Here is a 6,025-nt window from a genome sequence, read left to right on the forward strand (position 1 = left end):
AATCTTTGAAGAAAAATTGTTATAACAATTTTCTAATAATTACGATATTTCTTGAGAAACCTTATATGTTTGTTTAAAGTATCTAAATATTTTATTGACGTTATGGACTTATAAAAAGTATTATATATACGGTAGTACACTTAAAAAATCATCATAAGACGGTTTTAAAATATTTTTTTAAAATAGCAAAAAAAGTACACTTTTACAAAACTTTAAGCTTCGTTGCGCGAACTAAAGATTTTAAATAATATTTTTTAAATTATTTTTTCTCTTATTCAGCTCAACAATACGCAACTTTTGAGCCCTATTAGAACTCGATACTCGATAATTTAGTTTTTTTCAGCGCACCCTAGTGTGCATCCTCATAATTAATTGGTATATGAGATACTCGCCACCGAGCTTCAATAGTTTATAGTACCTATTACCTAGGTTTTAAAACCGCCTTGTTCAATTAAAGAGGAATTTTTACCTATTATTGATCCAACATAGACAAAGTGAGAAAGGGAAGAGAATGAAACCAGAGGTCAGAGTTATTACATGTTCATTTGACTACATGCAAGACATTAAGAATCAAACGTTTAGGCACTGTTTTAGTAGCCACCATTTAACAAAGGGAACTTTTTGTATTGTTGATTTCATGTATGAATATTGGTTTTGTTTAACGATCTTTATGAAATTAAATTAATTGAGATTAACTCCATTTCGCTTTCCCCTCTGTGCAGCGTGTGAAATCTGACACTTTTACAGACTTGATTCCTAAAATTTGGAGTCCATTTCCGTCTAAGAAGATCCAAAAATGTCAACAATGAAACTCTCTTGTGTGGCTTTGTCATCAAAACCACCTACAATGGCCTGAGGAGACAATCATGTGTGCACACGATGAGAAAATGAGAATAAATTTTATCTATCTTATAATGGATAGCTCATGGGTACACCAGATGGACTTTTTTGTAGCCAACGTGACTGCTGATTTAACTTGCTGCAAAAATAGGAAGGTGTAATAGAGCTAAACCATATTAGCATTCATTCCTCCTTTCTTATTATAACTAGAATATTTTTAGGATTATTGTTTTATTAAAAACTTCTGATGCTGAAAATAATGCTGGTTATAAAAAGAATTATTTGAAACAAAAAATAAAGAATTAATAAGCTTAATGCTTTCATACATCAACAAATTTACGATACATAATGGAAAAATGTTGTTAGTCTTGGTAAACTGAATGGACTGATAGCTACATAGAAAAGGGAATTAGTTGGTTGTTTGTTTGCTCAAGGTAAACCAACGAGCAACGATTGCTCTGTACGAGTTTCAGTCCAATTTAAAAGGATATTCTGACATGTTATTGAAAGGCATTACAAATATTTAACCGGTATATTTTTGCCTTTTCGTCTCTAACGGATTATACTAAATTAGTGATTCACGAAAAACTCCCCCATTGTTAATTCCGTAACGATGTTTTTTTTATTACTTAAAACCAGAGTATTTATTTTGATAAAAAATTAATAACACCAGACGGGAATCTTATTTTTTTTATTCCTCCCCAAAATATAAAACCATAATATTTATATAATATAATACATATACCTAGAGTATAATAAAATATTCTATTCCTTTTTTATTAAAATTGACTCAGCTATAACCTAACCCAATCTTCCGCTAGCTAGGCCAATAATTACTGAAAATATATGAATATACGTATTGTATTGTAAGAATATACGTAGCTAGAACATCTTATTAAGGAAAGAAATCGGTATTATGATTCATCATTTTAAAAGATAATAGTTTGGTAAACAAAATGTAGGTTTCTCTTGTGATGGTTAACTCTTAATGAAAAAATACATCTGTTATGGTTATAATTAAGATATTTTTGAGCGGCAAATTTTGCTATCCATCTTCATGGTATTTTGTCTTTAATGTGTTTACAGTTCTATACATCATTATATGTTATATTTTTGGAGTCTGCAATCATTTTAGATATCGAAATGGCTGTTATTTGAGTTAGACTCGTTAATAAAATATGTAAACGTAATAAACTGTTAGCCAAAACATACCATCTTCAGAACACTTTAATTTAAACAACGAAAAGATGAAGACTACAAATTAAAGAAAAAATGTGTTAGTAAATAATATTTTCTTGAAGGAAATAAACTATTTCATGGTAATAATGCAACAAATTACGAAGGGTCTATTACGAACCATACAAATAAATTTTATCATATTTTGTAACTAATTATGTTTTGTAGATATTCAGTTCCAAATTCATGTATAAATACTTGGATATTACTTTTAGTTATATTTAATATTTTTAAGCAAAAGAAAAATTCATGCATTTTACTAAATAATTTTATAAAAATTTGGAATAAATCGATTAATTCATTAGATAAGTAGCTATATAGAAGATTGCTTTTGGTATTATGCAATATGTGATGAATAAAATACATGACTTTTGCAAACATAATAATTCCCAATTGCATTCCTTCCCAACGGAAAAATTGTTCCATAAAACAAGAATAAACATTAAAACAAGTTATTTTATGTTAGCTGTGTTTTTATTGAAATTTCTAGATTTTCTAGAAAATGTTGTTTACAGTTTCTTAACCAATACCATGGCTGTGGTAAATCTTATTTCAAGCGCTCTTTTTCAGCTAAAAGATAATTGTGAGATAATGCATTGAATTCTAACTTGTATCATGTTGAGTTTCTCAACATGTATTAAAACCTAATCGGTGATGGGACATAACGTTATGTTGAGCATTTCTTATACAATTACAGTGACTAAATATGATATCAAGCCGTGGAAATAAGAGCAAACTAAAATCTAAGCAACGTTTTAAACTGTTGTGCTTTTAATCCCTCTACGTGTGTATCAACCACGGAAAATAGTATTATCTATATCAGATATCACGCGTTTATTTAGACAAGTACAGCAAGATACGACCGGTGAATTTTTCAACATCATCATAGATATAATTGCTTTACTGACAAGTAAGGAAATGTGACGTCATAGGATGAAGTGTCGTCAGAACAATTTGGACACATAGTATCTAAACATTAACTTATTGAATTTTTACCATGGAATAAAAGAAGGACGTGATGCAATAAATTTAGAACGCCACCATATAGTTTGCTGTTGCTGTACAATAAAACTCTAATCAGCTTAATGAAGTATTAGTGTAAACGTAATCAGCTGAAATGGATTTATTGGCTAAAGGTTTTAATGGCTTTCACTCTAGGGCAGCAAAGTTTCTTTTCTTTATGTCGGTGTGTCTGGTTGTCCACAGGATACCTGAAAAACGAACTTGAGGGTTTATATTTGGGGGCTTGATAAAGCTTAATTTCCGTATAATTACAGACAACACGATTTTAACATAGTGCATGTCTCTACAAGAGATTTAATATGGTGTTAGCGAACATCTTTGTAATGGTCTTATGGATAATGTCAAATAAAATATAGCATAATACGTAGATACAAAAACACACATTTTTAATATTACTAGATTCTAACATATGAAATTTCTATTTATAGCGTAAAAAGTAACAGAGGTAAATATCAAATTGAATAGTAAGTGTAATGACTAGATTTCAGTGAAATCTTGCATAGTAGTACCCTCCATAGCTCACGAGACATATTTTCTTTTAATAATGCTACGAAACCTAACTTAATGAACAAAAAATTCAATGTATCATGTAGAAAGATATCTCGAGAAAGGTTTCATAAGTAGACTTAGAGCTTTGCATAAAACTTAATTTCTGAATACGACAAGAATGGGTTATATAATAGTGCATGTTCAATTATTGAATTTGACTAAACGTCAATAGTGCCTAGCATTTGATAGCGTGACACTATTTCTATACTGTCTATAATGAGATCTAAAAATATCCTTTCTGTTTTGTAGTTGAGAAGTCTATTTGTCCTCAGGACATGTTAAGAATGAAATGAGCGAAGCGTTTAGGGGCAACACATGCTCCTGGCTTGTTTTTATTTACGTAAAAATGCATTTCAGGAATGCTTTATTACAATAAATAGTAATTTTGGAAAACAATCAGTAACTACCTTATTACTTGCATGCTTATTACACAATGAAATGAATAAAATTGTATTGATTCGTAATGGTTATCAACATTACTGTGTAAATACAGAAATGTTCTGTTAAGTGTTTTATGTAAACAAATCAACAATATTGTACTGTGTTACAGCAAATAAACAAAGAATACTAAACCTAACATGATTTATTGCAGTAAAAATGTACTAATAAGTATAGGATATGTCATAAACTAATGACATGATGTTCTTAAAACTTAAGAATATATGTAATACTGTAGATATTTTAACATTAAATAATTTTGCTATTATAAATATTCATATGGGAATATCTTCAACAATGACATGTTAAACAAGAATTTACATAATAAATACAAAACAATACAACAGTATGAATGAATACCAAATATAATGGAAGTAGGACAGTCTATCCTGTATAACTAGCTGGTGTCTAGCCTTAATTAGTCAAGAGTGCTCTGACGATCTCGTCCACCGAGTAGAACGAGCCACCCATGAGAAGGTCCACAATGCCTCTCAAACTTTTTACTATGAGTTCATTGCAAGGCATAGAATACATTTGTGTTAGTTTTAAAATAGACGATATAATATACGGTGTTCTTCAGATGTTTAATGTGTTTATCATAATTAATATCTGTTCCATTACATTTGCAATTAAAACATTACACCTTTATCGATTTAATTGGCAATATCTAACATACCCATATCATTTGTCACAAATCAATGAATTTATCAGCTTGAAATCTTAATATAATCTTTTTACAATACATACGATTATCAGAGAACTACTTTGAACGATTAAATGTGTTTCAAGAATGCTTCAATACCTACAAGAAATGCCAATGAAATAACAAGGTCATACCTATAATACTTGTATAGTTCTGCGTACAAATGTATAAAATTTTTATGATACTATCGAAAATTTCTGACATAGAGTTCTGCAAGAAGCTATATATTACTTTAATGTTTCAATATTACGTAAAGTAGGGGTATACCAAAAATAGCTCAGTAGATAAATTTATGACTTTTTTTATTAATATTAGATATAAAAAGGGCCATATTTGATACTTTCATTAATATATCGTAGCATAACGGTGTATAATATAGGAGAGAGTGCTGAGAATGCAATATAACCATAAACGTGTACAGGTGACTAGAACAGTCAAGAGAACCGTACTTGTTTGAAACATAAGCCATATATTTAGAACATTACTGCAGGTTATATTCTTTTCTTCTAACAGAATCCAGGTGGAAAACATATAAGGAGATCGATTTACTGGTGTGTTATTATTTAAGAAAGAAGACTAAACTAGTACTATGTGCTATATACTACGCTAAATCTAATCCTATTTCATGTTGTCTTACGGTGACTGGTTTCAAAGTTTAAACTTCATTGTCAGGACCTAGTAGCTACTAGGTGAAATGGAAACCTGGGGGTATGGCCCATGATCATCATGCACAGACGTTAGACCATTTTCAAATTCTGACACCACTTGAATGCACTCTTATGATTCATAGCTTTTCCTTCGTATGCAGTTTCTCCCTCATTATAAGCTTTACCTGGACTTTTTTCCTTCCAAACGAGATAACGGATCACGCCGAAAGTTTAGTACTTTGAGGGAGGTTAGATTGAAATTTTTTTTGAACATTATTGTCGCATCAACAGTTAATAATACACTGAACTCGAACCTCAACGTAGATGTGAAATCAGGCTACAGGGCAGTGTAGCCAACATGTCAAAAAATACCTCCGGTGGTGGGAGCCTTAGTTCACGTACTTTTTTGATATACCTCGTAACTTTTGGCGCAGTCATTACATTTTTCATACACTACAGATTTTTACAGTACGTTACAAACCTGCAAATTAGTATTCTATGTCTTGTTTAATTTATTGGTTTTTTAATGTCCATATTTATGTCATGTTTCTTTAATTCTTTAGCAATGGTATTTTTACAGAGATTAAAT

The sequence above is a fragment of the Homalodisca vitripennis genome, chromosome 3 (genome assembly GCF_021130785.1).
Source record: "Homalodisca vitripennis isolate AUS2020 chromosome 3, UT_GWSS_2.1, whole genome shotgun sequence".
Classification (NCBI taxonomy): domain Eukaryota; kingdom Metazoa; phylum Arthropoda; class Insecta; order Hemiptera; family Cicadellidae; genus Homalodisca; species Homalodisca vitripennis.